The following is a 23,895-nucleotide window of genomic DNA, read 5'->3' as shown; positions in this document are numbered from 1 at the left end:
ATTAATTTGAGGATGTTTCCTGTTATTCACCATGTACATCTACCGAGAACAGTAGGTAGCTTTAATATATATATATATATATATTAAATATATATATATATTTAGCCTAAATATATATATATATATTTAGGCTAAATTGAAAAATGAAAACTTGCCCTGTATATTTTTGATATTAAACAAATGTTTGTTGCCATTTACTCCTGATAATCTGTCTCCTTGTTGTCTTGTACTCCTATTACTCAATGAATCAATTGAATTTATTGTTTCAGTGAAAGACAATAAAACCTGCAACAAATGAGTTTCAAAGCATAATCTGTTGAGTTTATTGTGAGATAATAGTTTCAAAAGCCAGGCTTTGATGAAGGTAAAGATTTCCTTTACATACCAAGTGCAAAAAGATGGTCTGAAAATAATACTGAACCATCAGCCATTCTGTAGAAAAGATGGGGATACTAATATAACAGAAATTTCTGCTATTCAGAAAGCTGACAGCCATTTTGGCTCTTGAAGGAGCTTGGAGATACTTGGGAAGGAATATGCTTAGGATGCTGGCCCCACACATTAAGCCACAAAAGGGGCTGGTATCACCTTTCCTGTTTATAACATTTGGAGGTGATCACATGGTGCCACACATCAATAAAAAGTTGAATAGAAATGGCACAATGGCATGTTAAAGCAAAGAGAGGACTAGGGATAATGTACCTGATCCTGGGGCCTTATAAAAGAAATCTTAAATTTTCATGTGTCTTGGTGGGGGATACAAGAATGAAGAAATGATAAGTGGACCAGAAAAGGAGTGAGTTGAGTATAGGAACCTTACCATTAGAGTAATTGCAAGGTTTATTATGGTCATTAGCTGTGGTTCCCAGCATGATTTTCCAAAGGCCGAGTGGCCTCAAGACACTGTGTTGTGGGTACCTGTTCACTACTTATGATGATTAGTCATGGTTATGAGCATCTCAGCAAAGTTCAGAAAGAAACCGCAGATGAACATGCAGCATAAAGATCCATTCTCCAGTGCAATGAGGCTGTATAAGCTTCTCTTTGTACCCCAGTGTTGTCTTAGGGAAGGAGAAGTGAAGATATTTTGAGAAGGTAAAAGACTGCCTTAATAGGAAGTTTAAACTTTGAATTGACTGAATATTAACCTGAAAGATCCTGGGGATATTGGAGTTCCAGTCAAGATAAAATCAGATTAAGTTGCTTTATTTTAACTGAGTTAGAAGTGTGTAAATCGTATTTCATCTACTAACTGGAGCAATAGACTAAGATAAGGCTCATCTGCTTTTCTAGCTCAGAACCAAGTCTTTATTTTTAATTAATTTTTCCCATCACAGTTATTTTTCTAGTTGTTTTGAAATATAATTGACAAATAAAATTGCACATATTTAAGGTATACAATATGATGATTTGATACATGTACGTATTGTGAAAATGATTACCACAATCAAGCTAATTAAGATGTGCATCAATTCACATAGTTACTTTATTTTTGGTGAGGACACTTAAGATCTACTCTCTTAGTTAATTTCAAGTGTACAATACAATATCATTAATCATGCTATATATATATGGTTACCATGTTGTATATATAATCTCCAGAACTTACTTACTTGTCACTGAAAATTATTTTACCCTTTGAGAAATATCTCCCAATTTCCCACATACCCCAGCCTTGGCAACTGTCATTTTACTGTCTGCTTCTGTGAATTCAAAAATCTTCCTTTCTATATGTCTACCCTGGAAAAGGTAGGAAAGTGAGATAAAAAGAGAGAACTCTATTAAAATGCCGTTTCCCATGGAGGTAGTTACACCCTCAAATTCTATCAGTTAATACTAAGATATTAGTTAACAAAATAGTTGCCCATTAACAACAATACTTCAGTTGGGGTTTATAAGAAAGTGGAGGGAAGTGATAAATACTAGGCACTTTGGAGAAGGCTGATAAGGAGGAATTAAGAAATAGGTGTAGTTTTCTTAACATATCTGAGGTTGTTTGAATAGTATTTATCTCATACTTTTTTGTTTTTTTTTAATAATTTTATTTTTTTTAATGGGGTGACATCAATAAATCAGGATACATATATTCAAAGATAACAAGTCCAGGTTATCTTGTCGTTCAATTATGTTGCATACCCACCACCCAAAGTCAGATTGTCCTCTGTCACCTTCTATCTTGTTTTCTTTGTGCCCCTCCCCACCCCCAATCCCTCTCCAATTCCCCCCTCCCCCCCGTAACCACCACACTCTTATCAACGTCTCTTAGTTTCACTATTATGTCCCACCTACGTATGGAATAATACAGTTCCTGTTTTTTTCTGATTTACTTATTTCGCTTCGTATCATGTTATCAAGATCCCACCATTTTGCTGTAAATGTTCCGATGTCATCATTTCTTATGGCTGAGTAGTATTCCATAGTGTATATGTGCCACATCTTCTTTATCCAGTCATCTATTGATGGGCTTTTTGGTTGTTTCCATGTCCTGGCCACTGTGAACAATGCTGCAATAAACATGGGGCTGCATGTGTCTTTACGTATCAATGTTTCTGAGTTTTTGGGATATATACCCAGTAGAGGGATTGCTGGGTCATAAGGTAGTTCTATTTTCAGTTTTTTGAGGAACCACCATACTTTCTTCCATAATGGTTGTACTACTTTACATTCCCATCAACAGTGTATGAGGGTTTCTTTTTCTCCACAGACTCTCCAACATTTGCTATTACCTGACTTGCTAATAACAGCTAATCGAACAGGTGTGAGGTGGTATCTCATTGCTGATTTGATTTGCATTTCTCTAATAGCTAAAGAAGATGAGCATCTTTTCATATATCTGTTGGCCATTTGTACTTCCTCCTGGGAGAAGTGTCTATTCATATCCTCTTCCCATTTTTTTATTGGATTGTTTGTTTGTTGTTGAGTTTTATGAGTTCTTTGTATATTTTGGATATTAGGCCCTTATCTGAGCTGTTGTTTGAAAAAATCATTTCCCATTTAGTTGGCTTTCTGTTTATTTTGTTATCAGTTTCTCTTGCTGAGCAAAAACTTCTTAGTCTGATGAAGTCCCATTCATTAATTTTTGCCTTCACTTCTCTTGCCATTGGAGTCAAATTCATAAAATGCTCTTTAAAACCCAGGTCCATGAGTTGAGTACCTATGTCTTCTTCTATGTACTTAATTGTTTCAGGTCTTATGTTTAGATCTTTGATCCATTTTGAGTTAATTTTTGTACAGGGGGAGAGACTGTAGTCCACTTTCATTCTTTTGCATGTGGCTTTCCAGTTTTCCCAGCACCATTTATTGAAGAGGCTTTCTTTTCTCCATTGTGTGTTGTTGGCCCCTTTATCAAAAATTATTTGACTATATATATGTGGTTTTATTTCTGGACTTTCTATTCTGTTCCATTGGTCTGAGTGTCTATTTTTCTGCCAATACCATGCTGTTTTGATTGTCGTGGCCCTATAATAGAGTTTGAAGTCAGGTATTGTAATGCCCCCAGCTTCATTCTTTTTCGTTAGGATTGCTTTGGCTATTCGGGTTTTTTTATAGTTCCATATAAATCTGATGATTTTTTTGCTCTATTTCTTTAAAAAATGTCATTGGAAGTTTGATGGGAATTGCACTAAATTTGTATATTGCTTTGGGTAATATACCCATCTTGATTATATTTATTCTTCTTAGCCAAGAACAAGGTATATTCTTCCATCTCATTATATCTTTTTTGATTTCCCTTAACAATGGTTTATAGTTTTCATTATATAAGTCCTTTACATTCTTTGTTATGTTTATTCCTAAGTATTTATTTTTTTTTTGTTGCAATCGTGAAGGGGATTATTCTTTTGAGTTCCTTCTCAGTTGTTTAATTGTTGGCATATAGAAAGGCTATTGACTTCTGTATGTTAATTTTGTATCCTGCGACCTTACTGTATTGGCTTATTGTTTCTAGTAGTCTTTTTGTGGATTCTTTGGGGTTTTCGATGTATAGGATCATATCATCTGCAAAAAGTGATACCTTTACTTCTTCTTTTCCGATATGGATGCCTTTTATTTCTTTGTCTTGTCTGATTGCTGTGGCGAGAACCTCTAGTACCACATTAAATAAGAGTGGAGAGAGTGGACAACCCTGTCTTGTTCCTGATTTAAGGGGGAAAGCCTTCAGTTTAGTGCCATTTAATATGATGTTAGCTGATGGTTTATCATATATGGCCTTTATCATGTTGAGATATTTTCCTTCTATACCCATTTTGTTGAGAGTCTTAAACATAAAGTTGTGTTGTATTTTATCGAAAGCCTTTTCTGCGTCTATTGATAAGATCATGTGGTTTTTGTTCTTTGTTTTGTTGATATGGTGTATTACGTTAACCGTTTAACGTATGTTGAACCATCCTTGAGATTCTGGGATGAATCCCACTTGATCATGATGTATTATTTTTTTAATATGTTGTTGTATTCGATTTGCTAGTATTTTGTTTAGTATTTTAGCATCTGTATTCATTAGAGATATTGGTCTGTAGTTTTCTTTTTTTGTGCCATCCTTGCCTGGTTTTGGGATGAGGGTTATGTTGGCCTCATAAAATGTGTTTGGAAGTATTGCTTCTTCTTCAATTTTTTGGAAGACTTTCAGTAGAATAGGAACCAAGTCTTCTTTGAATGTTTGATAAAATTCGCTGGTATAGCCGTCAGGGCCTGGACATTTATTTTTGGGGAGGTTTCTAATGGTTTTTTCTATTTCTTTTCTACTGATAGGTCTGTTTAGGCTTTCTGCTTCTTCTTGACTCAGTCTAGGAAGGTTGTATTGTTCTAGGAATTTATCCATTTCTTCTAGGTTGTTGAATTTAGTGGCATAAAGTTTTTCATAGTATTCTACAATAATTCTTTGTATATCTACGGTGTCCGTGGTGATTTCTCCTCTTTCATTTTGGATTTTGTTTATATGAGTTCTTTCTCTTTTTTCCTTGGTAAGTCTTGCCAAGGGTTTGTCAATTTTGTTGATCTTTTCAAAGAACCAGCTCCTTGTCCTATTAATTTTTTCTATAGTTTTTCTGTTCTCTAATTCATTTATTTCTGCTCTGATTTTTATTATCTCCTTTCTTCGGCTGGTTTTGGGTTGTCTTTGTTCTTCTTTTTCTAGTTCCTTAAGGTGTGAAGTTAAGTGGTTCACTTGGGCTCTCTCTTGTTTGTTCATATATGCCTGAAGTGATATGAACTTCCCTCTTATCACTGCTTTTGCTGCATCCCATAGATTCTGATATGTCGTATTGTCATTTTCATTAGTCTGTATATATCTTTTGATCTCTGCACTTATTTCTTCTTTGACCCATTCATTTTTTAAAAGTATGTTGTTTAGTTTCCACATTTTTGTGGGATTTTTTTCCTCTTTTTTGCAGTTGAATTCTAGTTTCAAGGCTTTATGATCAGAAAATATGCTTGGTACAACTTCAATTTTTCTGAATTTGCTGATGTTGTTTTTGTGGCCCAACATATGGTCAATTCTTGAGAATGATCCATGTACACTGGAGAAAAATGTATACTCAGTCACTTTGGGATGAAATGTCCTGTAGATGTCTATCATATCCAGGTGCTCAAGTGTTTTGTTTAAGGCCACTATGTCTTTGTTGATTCTCTGTTTGGATGACCGATCTAGAGCCGTCAGCGGTGTATTGAGGTCTCCAAGTATGATTGTATTTTTGTCAGTTTTTGTTTTAAGATAGATAAGTAGCTGTCTTATATATTTTGGTGCTCCTTGGTTTGGTGCATATATATTAAGAATTGTTATGTCTTCTTGATTCAGTGTCCCCTTAGCCATTATGAAATGGCCATTTTTGCCTCTGAGTACTTTTCCTGTCTTGTAGTCAGCCTTATCCGATATGAATATTGCTACACCTGCTTTTTTTTGGATGTTATTTGCTTGGAGTATTGTTTTCCAGCCTTTCACTTTGAATTTGTTTTTATCTTTGTTACTTAGATGAGTTTCCTGTAGGCAGCATACACTTGGATTTTCTTTTTTAATCCATTCTGCTACTCTGTGCTTTTTTATTGGTGAGTTTAATCCATTTACATTTAGTGTAATTATTGATACTTGTGAGTTCCCTATTGCCATTTTATAGATTGCTTTTTGTTAGTTTTGTGTCTTGTTTGATCCTTCTCTTTTGTTTTTCTATCTTTTGTTTTTACTTGGTTGTATTCCATACATCTTTCCTCTGTTGCTATCTTTTTTATCTCATGTGCTTCTGTGGTAGTTTTTTCAATGGTGGTTACCTTTGAATAATGAAAAGGGTCCCTACCCTGTTCATTGTAGCGAACTATTTTGTGAGTACTTTTGCACTCCATCGTCCTTTGCTACTGTTAGTCTCCATCTTCTCCCCCTCTTTCTTTTTGTTGTTGTCACAGTTTAAATTTGGTTTTATTGTGTTCTTCTTTGAGCTTTTACTTGTGGCTCTGTTTTTTTTTTGTTCTTTGTATCTGATTGGAGAACCCCCTTTAGTAATTCCTGGAGTGGGGGTTTTCTGATGATAAATTCCCTCATCTTTTCTGTATCTGTGAATGTTTTTATTTCTCTTTCATATTTGAAGGATAGCTTTGATGGGTATAGTATTCGTGGTTGAAAGTTCCTCTCTTTCAGGACTTTAAATATTGGGGTCCACTCTCTTCTAGCTTGTAGAGTTTCTGCTGAGAAATCTGATGATAATCTAATGGGCCTTCCTTTATATGTTGTGTTCTTTTCCCTGGCTGCCTTGAGAATTTTTTCTTTGCTGTTGGTTTGTGTCAATTTTATTATGATATGCCTTGGAGTAGGTTTGTTGGGGTTAGGAAAACTTGGCGTTCTGTTTGCTTCTTGAACTTGAGGCTTTAGTTCTTTCCACAGGCTTGGGAAGTTCTCATCTATTATTTGTTTGAGTATGTTCTCCATTACATTTTCTCTCTCTTCTCCCTCTGATATATCTATTATTCTTATGTTATTCTTTTTGATGGAGTCAGATAATTCTGATAGGGCTATCTCATTTTTTTAAATTTTTGAGTCTCTTTCTTCTTCTCTCTGTTGTGCCTCACGTTGCTTGTCTTCTATTTCACTAATCCTCTCTTCTATCTTACCTGTTCTATTAGCTAAGCTTGTTACTTCGTTTTTCAGCTCGTGAATTGAGTTTTTCATCTCTGTTTGATTTGTTTTTATAGTTTCAATTTCCTTGGACATATATTCTTTGTGTTCATTGAGTTGTTTTCTGAGCTCCCTAAATTGCCTTTCTGTGTTTTCTTGTATATCTCAGAGGATTTTTAGGATTTTTATCTTGAATTCTCTGTCATTTAGCTCCAAGGTTTCCAATATATTAAATTTTTTCTCCATATATTTTTCCTCATCTATCTGTGTTACCTCTCTTTCTTTTGTATCCATGATATTCGATTTTCTCTTCCTTAATGGCATCTGAGGGTGGTTTTGTTGATAGTATTAATGAGATTTAATAAAGAATAAAAGGTTTAAAAATTAATAAAAAAATAAAAAATCGAAAAGAGTTGTTTTTTTTTTAAAAAATTAATAATGAAATAAAGAAAAATAAAATAAAATAAAAATTTTTTAAAAAAGGAAATTATTCCCCCCCTTCTTTTTTCCTCTCCTCTCCCCTCTTTCTTGAGAAAATCTTGTGGTGGACTGTGAATTATAACAAACAATGCCTGTGATGGAGGGCCTGAATTGGGGAAAAGTAATAATGGGGCAAAAAAAAAAAGAAAAGAAAAAAGAAGAGCGTATGGACCCACAAAAAGCAAATAAGGAAAAAATTTGGGTCAAGAATAAAATGATTTGCTTTTAGGTGTTGGTTGTTTAAGAGTTATGAGAGGAATAAGAGGAAAACGGAAAAATGGGGGGACAAATTAAAAAATTACTATTGTATTTAGTGTAACAAGAACTAGATAATATGGAGAGCCAGGGATGGGAGCACTGCTAGTGAGTTAAAAAGGTGAAGTAAAAAACCCCCAAAATGCCACAAACATAAGTTTGAGTCCCAGATAAGATAATTTGTTTGTTATTGAGGTTTGAATGAGAGGAGATGTAAAGGAGAAAGGAAGAAACTAATATAGAGGGAGAAAAGAAAGAGAGAGAGAGAAAAAAAGAGGGAACCACTAAAAGAAGAAAAAAGAAAGGAGAGAGAGAGAGAGTTAAGGGTTTTAGAATGCAACCCTCATAGAGAGAAAGGAAGAGAAGAGAAAATATAATGGGAGATGTAACACTTATAGGTAGTGTAGTTCAAGGAGAGGAGAGAGAAAGACCGGTAGAGAGTTAATCGGCCAAATTGGAGGAGGAAAAAAAAGTATCAAGAATGAAGATAAGAGAAACAAACGAACAAATATAATAAAATGGGATAGGTTATAAAGTCTGCAGATTATTCTTGATTTTGAGAGGTTATCTTCTTGCTTTTTCTTTTCTCTCCCTCTTCCTGGTCGATGACTCTGTACCCCGGGTTCTGCCCCTTTGGCACGCTCAGGTAGAGGTTTGCAGCTGATAAGTCTCTATGGCAATGTCATGTATTGTGCTTTAGTCTCATTGGCAGTCGAAGCTCATTAGCATTTATAGGCTCTGACAGTGAGAGAGTCCGTGTTCCTGGAGCCTTTCTCCTAGTCTTTCCTTCCTCAATTAGTAGCCTGATAATCCAGCTATGAGGTTGCTGCTGCCTCTGCCTGGATAGTAAGAGACTCAAAGAGCTGGCAACTCCCCACTCTATTTCCACTCAGCACAAGGCTCTGGGTAAGGCTCAGTCAGTCAGAGCTGCTAGCATAATCAGGCGGGCATTCTGCCCACTCAAAGACCTCTGGCTCTGCCACTCTGTCCGGTAACACAAGCGGGCGCCCACTTCCGGGGTGCTTGGAGGAAACTCTCACTCACTGTCTGTGACCAGGATATCCGGCCAGCAGTCTCACGCTCTGAGTGAAACCCCCAACCGCAGGGAAAAGTTGCAGCGTTGGAATTGAGTCTCGCTCTGTCCCCGTGCGTGGCTTTTGCAAGGTGCTAGGGCGGCCTGAGATTCCGCTTTGGCCCACACAAAGGCCCCTGACTCTGCCCCTCTGTGCGCTAACACGGGCGCGCACTGCCGAGGCACTCGGAGGAATCGCTCACTCCTTATCTGCGCGCGCAAACCAGGACATGAGGCCGGCCGCGTTTCCCTCTGAGTGAAACACCCTCCAGCACGGAAAATCTCCACTGTTGGAATTAGTTCTCACTCCCTCCCATGCGTGGCTTTCCCAGGGTGCTGGGGCTGCGCAGAGACTCTGACCTCGGCCCACAGAAAGGCCTCTGACCCTGCCTCTCCGTGGGGTAACACGGGCACCCACTCTCGGAGCCTAGGAAGAAATTCTCGCCCACTAACTGCGCACCAACCAGGAGACCGGGTAAAATGGCCGCTCCGCTTGTCTTTCTTTGTTTGGGTTTGGCGCGAGTGTTAGCTTGTATTGCCCGGCTTGCCACAGGATCAGATTTTCCTCGGCTTGGATTTTTGTGCCACAGCCTGGTTCGGCCGTTTTTGTCGCGGCCTGGATCTATTCACCCCCTTTGCCCGCCTCAGTTTCTATATTCACAGTTACCAGAGAAAGCCGCCCTGTTTAGGTTAGTGAGGAAGGTGGAGCATTTCTTACTCCCTGTTTCCTTCGGGGTTTGGTTATATATTTAGCCAATTTTTCACTCAATCATACCTTTGGGTGTATTGTGAAGCATCTGGAAGCTCCATGTATAGGTTTTTCTGTTTCTGGTTGAAGATCTTGTTGAGTTTTGGGGGAGATTTATCGGTATCGCTTCCTACCCCGCCATTACTCTGACGTCATCTCCTCATAGTTTTTTTTTTTTAATTCAATTTATTTGGGTGATATTAGGTATTAAGATAATATAGGTTTCTCTTCCCCCAAAATAAAAGTCCAGGCCCTGACGGCTATACCAGCGAATTTTATCAAACATTCAAAGAAGACTTGGTTCTTATTCTACTCAAAGTCTTCCAAAAAATTGAAGAAGAAGCAATACTTCCAAATACATTTTATGATGCCAACATAACCCTCATACCAAAACCAGGCAAGGATGGCACAAAAAAAGAAAACTACAGACCAATATCTCTAATGAATACAGATGCTAAAATACTAAACAAAATACTAGCAAATCGAATACAACAACATATTAAAAAAATAATACATCATGATCAAGTGGGATTCACCCCAGAATCTCAAGGATGGTTCAACATACGTTAAACGGTTAACGTAATACACCATATCAACAAAACAAAGAACAAAAACCACATGATCTTATCAATAGATGCAGAAAAGGCTTTCGATAAAATACAACACAATTTTATGTTTAAGACTCTCAACAAAATGGGTATAGAAGGAAAATATCTCAACATGATAAAGGCCATATATGATAAACCATCAGCTAACATCATATTAAATGGCACTAAACTGAAGGCTTTCCCCCTTAAATCAGGAACAAGACAGGGTTGTCCACTCTCTCCACTCTTATTTAATGTGGTACTAGAGGTTCTCGCCACAGCAATCAGACAAGACAAAGAAATAAAAGGCATCCATATCGGAAAAGAAGAAGTAAAGGTATCACTTTTTGCAGATGATATGATCCTATACATCGAAAACCCCAAAGAATCCACAAAAAGACTACTAGAAACAATAAGCCAATACAGTAAGGTCGCAGGATACAAAATTAACATACAGAAGTCAATAGCTTTTCTATATGCCAACAATGAAACAATTCAGAACGAACTCAAAAGAATAATCCCCTTCACGATTGCAACAAAAAAAATAAAATACTTAGGAATAAACATAACAAAGAATGTAAAGGACTTATATAATGAAAACTATAAACCATTTTTAAGGGAAATTGAAAAAGATATAATGAGATGGAAGTATATACCTTGTTCTTGGCTAGGAAGAATAAATATAATCAAGATGGGTATATTACCCAAAGCAATATACAAATTTAGTGCAATTCCCATCAAACTTCCAATGACATTTTTTAAAGAAATAGAGCAACAAAATCATCAGATTTATATGGAACTATAAAAAAACCCGAATAGCCAAAGCAATCCTAACGAAAAAGAATGAAGCTGGGGGCATTACAATACCTGACTTCAAACTCTATTATAGGGCCACGACAATCAAAACAGCATGGTATTGGCAGAAAAATAGACACTCAGACCAATGGAACAGAATAGAAAGTCCAGAAATAAAACCACATATATATAGTCAAATAATTTTTGATAAAGGGGGGCCAACAACACACAATGGAGAAAAGAAAGCCTCTTCAATAAATGGTGCTGGGAAAACTGGAAAGCCACATGCAAAAGAATGAAAGTGGACTACAGTCTCTCCCCCTGTACAAAAATTAACTCAAAATGGATCAAAGATCTAAACATAAGACCTGAAACAATTAAGTACATAGAAGAAGACATAGGTACTCAACTCATGGACCTGGGTTTTAAAGAGCATTTAATGAATTTGACCCCAATGGCAAGAGAAGTGAAGGCAAAAATTAATGAATGGGACTACATCAGACTAAGAAGTTTTTGCTCAGCAAGAGAAACTGATAACAAAATAAACAGAAAGCCAACTAAATGGGAAATGATTTTTTCAAACAACAGCTCAGATAAGGGCCTAATATCCAAAATATACAAAGAACTCATAAAACTCAACAACAAACAAACAAACAATCCCATAAAAAAATGGGAATAGGATATGAATAGACACTTCTCCCAGGAAGAAATACAAATGGCCAACAGATATATGAAAAGATGCTCATCTTCTTTAGCTATTAGAGAAATGCAAATCATAACGGCAATGAGATACCACCTCACTCCTGTTCGATTAGCTATTATTAGCAAGACAGGTAATAGCAAATGTTGGAGAGGCTGTGGAGAAAAAGGAACCCTCATCCACTGTTGGTGGGAATGTAAAGTAGTACAACCATTATGGAAGAAAGTATGGTGGTTCCTCAAAAAACTGCAAATAGAACTACCTTATGACCCAGCAATCCCTCTACTGGGTATATACCCCTAAAACTCAGAAACATTGATACGTAAAGACACATGCAGCCCCATGTTTATTGCAGCATTGTTCACAGTGGCCAGGACATGGAAACAACCAAAAAGCCCGTCAATAGATGACTGGATAAAGAAGATGTGGCACATATACACTATGGAATACTACTCAGCCATAAGAAATGATGACATCGGAACATTTACAGCAAAATGGTGGGATCTTGATAACATGATACGAAACGAAATAAGTAAATCAGAAAAAACCAGGAACTGCATTATTCCATACGTAGATGGGACATAAAAGTGAAACTGAGAGACATTGATAAGGGTTTGGTGGTTACGGGGGTGAGGTGGGAATGGGAGAGGGAAAGGGGGAGGGGGAGGGGCACCGAGAGAACAAGATAGAGGGTGACGGAGGACAATCTGACTTTGGGTGATGGGTATGCAACATGATTGAACGACAAGATACCCTGGACTTGTTATCTTTGAATATATATATCCTGATTTATTGATGTCACCCCATTAAAAAAATAAAATTATTTAAAAAAAAGATAATATAGGTTTCAAACATACAATTTTATATCACTTATATATTGCATTGTGTACATCTGCTAAAATGAAATCTCCTGTCACTGTATATTTGACTCCTTTTACCCTGTACTACCCCAAGGCCCCTTCCCTCTGATAACCTCTATACTATTGCCTATGTCTATGTATTTTTGTTTACTTGTTTTTCTAGTTAGTTCATTTGTTGCTTTCAGTTTTATATTGCACATATGAGTGAAATCACATGGTTCTTAACATTTTCAGACTGCCCTATTTCACTTAGCATAATATTCTCAAAGTCCATGTATGTTGTCACAAATGACAATATTTTATTTTTTATGGCTGAATAATATTCCATTGTATATATCTACCACATCTTTATCCAGTTATCTATTAAAGGACACTTCAGTTGTTTCCATGTTTTGGCCACCATGAATATTGTTGTAGTGAACATCAGGTAGAAACCCAGAAGAGGGATTATTGGGTCATGTGGTAAGTTTATTCTTAATTTTTTGAGAAGGCTCCATGCTGTTTTCCACATGGTTGTACCAGTTTACATTCTCAACCAGCAGTTAACGAGGGTTCCTTTTTCCCTACAACCTCTCCAACACTTGTTATTATTTATCTTGTTGATGATAGCAATTCTAACAGGTGTGAACTGATATGTCATTGTAGTTTTAATTTGCATTTTCCTAATAGCTAGTAAGGTTAGGTATCTTTTCATATATTTGTTGGCAATTTGTATGTCTTCTTGAGAGAAGTGACTGTTCAGGTCCTCTGCCCATTTTTTAATTTTCATTTTCATTTAGACAATTAATTTTAACAGGGTGACACAGGTGGGACACAAAATTGAGACTTCCCATTTTTTAATTGGAATGTATGTTTGTTTGGTGTTGAATTGCATGAGTTGTTTATATATTTTAGATATTAACACGTTGTTGGAGCTGTTGTTTGTAAATATCTTCTCTTATTTGGTGTTTGTCTTTTAGTTTTGTTGGTGGTTTCTTTTGTTGTGCAGAATCTTTTTTTTTTAGTTTGATATAATCCCATTATTTATTTTTGCAAAGATGAACATTTTATAATGATAAAGGAGGCACCTGGCTATTTTCACTTCCAAATGTCTGTGAGCACCTCTTCTAGGCACTAAAGCTCTAGGCTGGGGCTCTGGGCCTGGGTCTTATTATCCACACTTCTCAGCATGACCCTCCCCACAATAAGAGTCCCTCTGGATCCTCAGCCCTACTTGCTTCTGGGAGTGGGCAGCCCTTTCCATGTCTCTGCCCTTTCTACCAGTCTTGATGTGGCTTCTTCTATGCTTCTTGGTAATGTACTCCTCTTTGTTTATTCCAAAGTTGGTTTTTCAAGGTTATTGTTTTTAAATTATGTAGTAATCTAATTTGGTCCTGAGAGGTGGCAGTTAGAACATCTGCCTACTTCATAACCATCTTAGAATCTTCTTTTTTTTTTTAAAAAAAAATTTATTTAGAAAATTAAATTTAATCGAGAGACATTGATCAATAAGAGTAAATAGGTTTCAGGTAATCATTTCTGTAGCATTTGAACAGTTGATTATGTTGTATACACATCTATATATCTTTTGATCTCAGCTTTTATATCTTTTTTGAACCAATCATTTTTAGTAACATGTTTTTTAATTTCCACATATTTGTGGGGATTTGCTGCTTCATTTTTTTTCTTTGCAGTTGATTCTAATTTCAGAGCATTATGGTTAGAGAATATGCTTCATATGGTTTCAATCTTCTTAAATTTGTTGAGGCTAGTTTTGTGTCAATTATGCCCATTTGTTCAAGTGTGTCATTTAAAGACAATAGTTTTTTATCATTTTTCTGTTTGGATGCTCTCTCTATATAGCTGTCAATGTAGTATTTAGCTCCCCTACTACGATTGTGGTTTTCTAAGTTTCTCCCTTTAGTCTTATTAGTCTTTTTCATTTTTGTGCTCCCTGATTGGGTGCATATATATTGAAAAGTGTTTTGGCTCTGACTGGAAAACTCAATTGGTGGAAGCATCATCCTGAAGTGCAAGGGTTGCTGGTTTGATCCCCAATCAGTGCACATGCAAGAGCATATCAATGTTTCTGTCTCTCTCTCTCCCTCTCTAAAATCAATACAATAAACATTTTTTAAAAAGTATGTCTTCCAGAGTCTCATCAGCTGTAAGAACTTTTCTATAGGAGACTATTGGCCCCACTCCATGTGAACCTCCTGCTCACCTTGTTGGGGAGAAATAAAATTTGAATACTCAGCAGTGGCTGAGGGATTAAGCTCTGGAGTAAGGGCCACATTTCCCATACTGAGCTCCTGACAAAGAGATCCCTGAAGTAGGGGGTCCCACTAATGCTGTATTACTAACCACAGCTGACTTAACTCAATAGGCTTGCAACACATAAAGGGATTAGTTGGTTGGCCAATCTGAGCCCACACAACAGTTTTTTAACAGAAGACTCTATGGGAAGACCAGGCAGCTGAAAGAGGAGGTGGAGTAAATGAAAAGTGAAAGCAAATCTTACAAAGCTTGTGACTTTTACAGAGCTACAGTCATCTCTAAGCAGGAGAAGCTGATCTCTATACAGAAGTTGACCCCTCCCATGTTACGCAGGCACAGAAAACCCAGACAGAAACAGTGAAAAGAGCAGTGGCTGTAGACAAGTAGCTTACAATAGGTTACAAACAAAGGCTGAAACCAACCCAAGAAGATCTAGAATGAACACAATTGGTAGTGGGGGCAGATAGAACCAACCCTAGACTCAGCTAATTAAGCAAGCAGCACATCCAAAGGAGGAGTTTAGCAGGCAACAGACACTGTGGAGAATAAATACACCCAACAGTACAAACAATGCACATGATCAAGATGAACCCTTAGAGCCAGCCATCCTGAAGAAATAACCGTACTCACAAAAGGGCCAACTGCATTCAATACTCACATATAACAGGAGGGAAAATAGTACACTCAAGAGGCATTTCTAGAACCAGAGAAACAGCTGGTCTGGAGGTCAGTACCACTGAGCCCATCTTCGTCATAAAAACCCACAAAAAATTTCAAAGTCAAACAGTGCTACTTAATACAAAGACAAAATGGGCAGATAAAGAAATGTGACCCAAGTGAATCAACAAGAGAAACCCCTAGAGAAAGAACTAAATGAAATAGAAGTAACCAAACTGCTAGAGGCAGAGTTTAAAATAATGATTTTTAAGATGCTCAAGGATCTTAGAGCAACAATGGATGGAAATAATGAACACCTAATTAAATAAATAACAAGCATCAAAAAGGACATTGAAATCATAAAAAAGAACCAGTCAGAAATGACAAATATAATATCAGAAATGAAGACTGCACTAGAAGGAATCAACAGCAGACTGGAAGAAGCAGAGGATCGAATTAGCAATTTAGAAGACAAGATAAACATAATCACAGAAATAGAGCAGCAAAATAAAAAGAGGCTCAAAAAGACTGTGGAAATTCTAAGAGATCTCTGTGACAACATGAAGAAAAACAACATCTACCTCATAAGGGTCCCTGAAGGAGAAGAGAATGAACAAGGAATAGAGAATCTGTTTAAAGAAATCATAGCTGAAAATTTCCTTAAATTGATGGAGGAAAAAGTCACACAAGTTCAAGAAGCACAGAGAGTTTCATTAAAGAGAAACCCAAGGAGACCCGCACCAAGAAACATCATAATTAAAATGTCAAAATTAAGAGACAATGAAAGAATACTAAAAGCTGCAAGAGAAAAGCAGTTAATTACCTACAGCAAAGCCCCATAAGGATGACATCTGACTTCTCAACAGAAACACTTGAGGCCAGAAGGGATTGGCAAGAAATATTCAAAGTGATTCAAAACAAGAACCTAAAACGAAGACTACTTTACCCAGCAAGGCTATTATTTAAAATTGAAGAAAAAATAAAAAAACTTCCCAAAGAAACAACCCCTCCCCCCCAAAAAAATCAATCTAAAGAATTCATTGCAACCAAACCAGCATTGCAAGAATGTTAAGGGAATTGCTATAAAAAGAGCAAAGTAAAAAAAAAAAAAAAGAAAAGAAAAAAAAAGAAAAGAAATTAAGAAAAAGATGATTGTAGATTTAAAGAATAAACTGGCAATAAATAAGTACATATCAACAATAACCTTAATTGTAAATGGATTAAATGTTCCAATCAAAAGACATAGGGTGGCTGAATGGATAAGAAAACAGGATTGGTACATAATGCTGTTTACAAGAGATCTACCTCAGAACAAAAGATAAACACAAACTGAAAGTGAAGGGATGGAAAAAATATATTTTATTCAAATGGAAATAAAAAAATTGAGGCAGCAATATTTATATGTGACAAAATAGCCTTTAAAACAAAAGTTATAGTAAGAGATAAAGAAGGTCACTACATAATGATAAAGGGAACAATCCAAGAGGAGGATATAACCATTGTAAATATTTATCCACCTAATATAGGAGCACCTAAATATATAAAGTATATTTTTGTGGACCTAAAGGGAAAGACCGACAGCAACATTATAATAGCAAGGGATTTTAATACCTCACTACTTCAATGGACACATCCTCCAGACAGAAAATTAACAAAAAAATAGAAGCCTTACATGATACACTAGATCAAAGTGATTTAACTGATATCTTCAGAACTTTTCACCTCAAAGCAGCAGAATATACATTCTTTTCAAGTGCTCATGCTACATTCTCTAAGACAGACCATATGTTAGGACACAAAACCAGTCTCAATACATTTAAGAAGATTGAAATCATATCAAGCATCTTCTCTGATAACAATGGTAAGAAACTAGAAATCAACTAAATAGAATAACTGAAAATCATTCAAACACTTGGAGGTTAAATAACATGTTATTAAATAATGAATGAATTAACAATGATATCAAGGAAGAAACATAAAATTTCATTGAAACAAATGAAAATGAACATACCACAAATCAAAATTAATAGAACACAGAAAAAGCAGTCCTGGAAGGGAATTTTATAGCATTATAGGTATACTTAAGAAGCAAGAAAAGATCAAATAAACAACTTAACCCTGCACCTGAAAGAACTAGAAAAAGAACAAACACCAAATAAAGCCCATAGGAAGTAGAAGAAAAGAAATAATAAAGATTACAGCAGAAATAAGTGGCATAGAAGCTAAAAAAAAAGTACAAAAGATCAATGAAACCAAGAGTTAGTTCTTTGGAAAGGTAAACAAGATTGACAAAACGTTAACCAGACTCATCAAGAGGAAAAGAGAGAGGACTCAAATAAATAAAATCAGAAATGTTAGTGGAGCGGTAACAACTGATACTGCAGAAATACAAAAGATTATAAGAAAATACTATGAAGGTTTATTTATATGTCAAAAAATTGGACAACCTAGGTGAAATGGATAAATTTCTAGAAATATACAATCTTCCAAAATTCAATCTGGAAGAATCAGAAAACCTAAACAGACTGGTTACAACAAATGAAATTGAAATAGTTATGAAAAAACTCCCAGCAAAATAAGTCCTGGGCCGGATGGCTCCACAGGTGAATTCTACCAAAAATTCAAAGAAGAACCAACACTTATCCTTCTCAAGCTATTTAAAAAAATTCAAGAGGAAGGAACACTTGCAATTTTTTTTTGAGACAAGCATTATCCTCATTCCAAAACCAGGTAAAGATACTGCAAAGAAAAAAATCTATAGACCAATATCCTTGATGAACAAAGATGCTAAAATTCTCAACAAAATATTAGCAAATTGAATCCAGCAACACATTTAAAAAATCATACATCATGATCAAATGGAATTCATTCTGGGGAGGTAAGGCTGGTACAACATTTGCACATCAATAAATGTAATTCACCACATAAACAAAAAGAAGGGTAAAAATCAAATGATTATATCAATAGATGCAAAAAAAAAGAACATTTGATAAAATCAAGTACCCATTTATGATCCAAACTCTCAGCAAAGTGGAAATACAAGGAACATACCTCAATATAATAAAGGCCATCTATGACAAACTCACAGCCAAAATCATAATCAATGGGCAAAAATTAAGAATAATCCAATGTAGATTAGGAACAAGGCCGGGGTGCCCCCTTTCACCACTCTTAGTCAACATAGTTCTGGAAATCCTATCCACAGCAATTAGACAAGGGAAAGAAATAAAGGCATCCAAATTGGAAAAGAAGTAAAACAATAAGTATTTGCTGATAACATGATGCTGCACATAGAAAACTCTAAAGTCTCAGTCAGAAAACTACTAGATCTGATAAATGAATTTGGCAAAGTGGCAGGCTATATAATTACTATTCAGAAATCAGTGGAATTTTCATACACTAACAATAAACTGTCTGAAAGAGAAATGACAGAAACAATTCTCTTCACTATTGCAATAACAAAAAATAATAATAATAAAGTAACTAGGAGTAAATTTAACCAAGGAGGTAAAAGACTTGTGCTCAGAAAAGTATAAGAAATTGAAAAAAAATCAAAAGAGATACAAATAAGTGGAAGCATATACCGTGTTCCTGGATAAGAAGAATAAGCATCATTAAAATGCCTATTTTCCCCAAAGCAATTTATAAATTCAATGCAATACCAATTAAAATACCAATGGCATACTTCAAAGATATAGCACAAATATTCCAAAACTTTATATGGAACCAAAAAAGAACACAAATAACCTCAGTAATCTTGAAAATAAAGAATAGTGGGATGTATCACACTTCCTGATATCCAGTTATATTGCAAGGCCATTGTACTCAAAACAGCCTGGTACTGGCATAAGAACAGGCATAAAGATCAATGGAACAGAACAGAGAACCCAAAAATAAACCCACGCCTTTATGGTCAATTGATATATGACAAAGGAGGTAAGAGCATACAATGGAGTAAAGACAGCCTCTTTAATAAATGGTGTTGAAAAAATTGTACAGGTAAATGAAAAAAATGAAACTAGACCATCAACTTACACTATTCACAAAAATAAGCTCAAAATGGATAAAATACTTAAATTTAAGTTGCAAAACCATAAGCATCTTAGAAGAAAACATAGACAGTAAACTCTCCGACATCTATCGCAGCAATATTCTTGCCGATTTATCACCATGGGCAAATGAAATAAAGGACGATATAAACAAATGGGACTATATAAAACCAAAAAGCTTCTGCACAGCAAAGGACACCATTAACAAAATAAAAAGACAACCCACACAATGGGAGAATATATTCGCCAATATGTCTGAAAAGGGGTTAATAACCAAAATTTATAAAGAACTTGTAAAACTCAACACCAGGAAGGTAAACAATCCAATCAAAAATGGGCAAAATAAATGAATAAACACTTTTCCAAAGAGGACATACAGATGGCTAATAAGGATATGAGAAAATGTTCAATGTCACTAATCATCAGAGAAATGCAAATTAAAACCACAATGAGATACCACCTCACACCTGTCAGAATAGCAGTCATTAACAAATCAACACACAATACGTTCTGGCAAGGTTGTGGAGAAAAGGGAACCCTCCTGCACTGCTGGTGGAAATTTAGACTTGTGAAGCTACTGTGGAGAACATATGGTGTTTCCTCAAAAAATTAAAAATGGAACTGCCTTTTGACCCAGCTATCCCACTTTTAAGAATATTTCCTAAGAATACCAAGTCACTGAATACTTGTAAACACAATACATAAAAATTCATAAAAATTTTAAAAAGACAAAAAATATAAAAAAGAAGAAAAACAAAACTTTACCCCACCAAAAAAAAAAAATACATTGAAACACATGAAAATGACAATACAACATATCAATCCTTTTGCAATGTAGTGAAAGCAATAATAAAAGGAAGTTTACATCATTATTGGCCTATTTCAAGGAACAAGAAAAAATCCCAAGTAAACAACCTATTACATTTTAAAGAATTAGGAAAAAAAAAAAAGAACAAAAACAGACCAAAGTCAGGACAAGAAAGAAAATAATAAAAATTAGAGCAGAATTAAATGAAATATAAGAAAAGAAAGACTACATAAAAATCAATGATACAAATAGCTAGTTAAAAAAAGATATTAATGGAGTTGACAAACCTCTGGCTTGGCTCCCTAAGGGGAAAACAGGACAAATAAGCAAAATCAGAAATAAACACCATAGACACCATAGAAATACAAAAGACCATACAAGAATACTATGAAAGACTATTTGCCACCAAATTCAATAACCTAGAAGAAATGGATAAGTTCCTAGAAATACACAATGTTCCTAGACTGAATCGCAAATAGAAGATCTAAGTATCAATAGATTGACCCACAGCAAGGAAATTAAAACAACCATCAAAAACCTCCTAAAAAGTAAAAGTCCAGGACCAGATGGCTTCACTAGTGAATTCTACCAAATATTTAAAGAAAATTTGATACCTGTCCTTGTCAAAGTCTTCCAAAAAATGAGGAAGAAGCAATAATTCCTAACACATTTTATCAAGCCAAAATAATCCTAATACCAAAACTGGGGAAGGATAACACACACACACACACACACATGCACACACACACAGATAACTAAAGACTAATATCTCTGAATCCATATTTCTTTTCCCATTTCTTATTCTGCTGGTACAGGAGAGAACTGTTGTGTATTTATTATTGTTATCAAGACAATTCTGTGAGATCATTAATTAAGAGCACATACTTGGAAGTCTAACAAGCCTGTGTTCTAATACTACCAACATCACCTTGAACAAGTGATCTAACCAATTTTAACTTTAATTTTGTCATATGAAAAGTGAGGGAAATGATATGTATGACAAAGTTATATTGTGAGGATAGATGCAACATGAAAATTTCTGAGAACAATACATAAAACCTGATAGGTATTCCATAAGTGTGTGTTCTATTGTCAACTGTGCTGGACATTGTCACTTTATCTCTCTAGATCCGTTCTTTATCTTTTTTAATCCTACTGTGTTCAAGAAGGGAGACTTGTATTAGACTCCCTCACTGGGCTTCCTGATCTTCTGGCTTCCCTGTAGTTTAGACCAATGGAAAGTTCTAGTGGGAAGTCAGAGAGAGGAAAATAAAGTTGTGATATTTATGGTCCCAGTTTTCTTCTTGTAGGATGCCATGGACTGGTTAAGTTTTGCCTCGGACCAGTGCAGCTAGTAATTCTGGGTCCTGAATGAGAATGGTGTGGAATTAAGAAAATAGACTCACTGAGAAAAGAAGATCAGATCAGGAGGCTTCTTCAATGCTGATGGCAATATCAGAGAGAGCGAGCAGTTGGTCTTTGCTTTATTAGACTATTAAAGCCTTAATCCAATATACAAATAAGGAAGTCTCTGATACAAAGCCACTTATCTGAGGCATAAATTGAATTCCTCATAAGAGTGCACCACCGTACATCATGCAACAGTCAAGGGTGTAGAGAAAAGCTTAGTGTTCAAAAGATCTTAGTATTTAAAAGAGTGGGAAAGGCTCAGTCCCAAACCAAGCCTTAGGTTACAGCAACCTCAGCAGCCTACAGCCTGTCTCCCAAATATGCCCCCTTTTTATATTTTTTAATTTAGCTCATGTGCAGAGATTTGCACTCATCTGATTTCCCAGATTCTAATACAGGGGCAGATAGGAAAAATACAGAATAAACAAAAAATTAGCATAGCCAATGTTAACAGATACTGAAACAAGTGTCTTAATACATTACAGGGATTAAAGCCTTTAAGAAAATTCTTAGCCACTATAACAGGATATAGAGTCTTTGCTGTTTTGAATGTCCTTAACATGTTCACCAAGTCCATGCTGACACATCATCATTCTGCATTCCCTGCAAATGCAACCCAACCCCAGTTCAGTCCATTAAGAGCTGTCAAAAGGAGCAGGAGTCCAGAAAACACATCCAGGAAAAGTCTACATGGCACTGAATTGTCACATTTCTACACTGTGCAGCTAGAGTCCAAATCCCAATGACCAATGCTTCTAGCTGTTAATGATTCAGGTAGACTGGAAAAACCATTTGCAGTCATGTGTGGAGATGGAGCCCTTGTTTTCTTCAGCCTGGAGAGATGAGAACAGGGGGCCCTTTTCTGGAATTTTGCAGCCATGGAGGTGGTGAGCAGAACCTTGGGGTACACTATGCTGGGTGACAGGGGTAAATTTGTCTAAATTAGGAGCAGGTCACAGCCTAAAATAGGCATGGGGCATTGAGGCAAGAGGAATAAAAGATGCACTATATTTTAAACAAAGCAGCAGAAAATAAGACTATCAGCACCCACAGCAGAGATTTTCAAGAGATAAATAAAAACCCTAATATTCAGGCAAGATATAGTAAGTGGACCTTGTGTCCATAAGAAATGAGATCAGTTTACCTGCCACTTGGAAGAAATAACTTAGGCTCGTCCACAGTGATGTGAGATGGGGCCAATGGCTATGGGCACCTTTAGCCTTCAGTGGCAAGTTCCAGCAGACTGGGCAAGGTTAGGTCACAGGTGACTGGAACAGGGCTGGAAGAGATTAAACCCTCCCTTAGAGGAACAAGGAGGCAGCTTACCATCCAGTGTCCCTTATTTCCCACAGCAAAGGCATGTCCCTGGTGGGGGCCAAGAAGCCAGACAGGCTTCAGCTCAATGACCTTGCTTTGCACTCTTGAAGCAGAGCCCTGGTGGAATCCTATGTGGCCTCTTTGGGGCATTGGAGCCTTTAAGGGCGTATGCCAAGAGCTGGCATTTTGCCTGATCTCTTTTGGGCTTTGTCTGCCTCTTGGTCATTATAGACCTTAAAAGTCATGCTGAGATCTTGCTGAGGGGTTTGAGGGTACTCACTGCTCATATATACTTTTTCCATATATCTGGAGCTATTTGGAAAAAGATAAAACAGCATTATTAGCTGGATCAAACAAAAGAGGGTAAAAGTTTTCAGGAGAAAGGTTTGGCATCTCCTATACATCAGCATTCAAAAGAAATTTTTTAAAGTAAAAACATTGATAAGGTAGGTACGCAAAAGTTTCAGGATATGACTCCCCCCTTTTTATATTATTTACAATTGACATTTAAGCATTTGTTGAACACATTTTATGATATTTTGATATTAAAGATTGTAAAAAATACTTGTCTTTATGTTCACTTCTAACAAAAATATAGTAAATGCATTTTCAAGCAATATTTCCATACTTATTAAAACATTTCCTTAACATTATTTAACAGGCAATTTAAAGAGTACATATTAAAGCTGAAAAATTCCAATGTGACTTTCATTATTTTCCTACAAGTAAAAAAAACAACAAAAAATTATAAACCCGAAGATGGCAGCAGAGTAGGCAGACACACAGACTCCCAGCTCACACCACC

This window comes from Saccopteryx bilineata, chromosome X (genome assembly GCF_036850765.1).
Source record: "Saccopteryx bilineata isolate mSacBil1 chromosome X, mSacBil1_pri_phased_curated, whole genome shotgun sequence".
Taxonomy (NCBI): Eukaryota; Metazoa; Chordata; class Mammalia; order Chiroptera; family Emballonuridae; genus Saccopteryx; species Saccopteryx bilineata.
Note: the sequence above shows the minus strand (reverse complement) of the source record.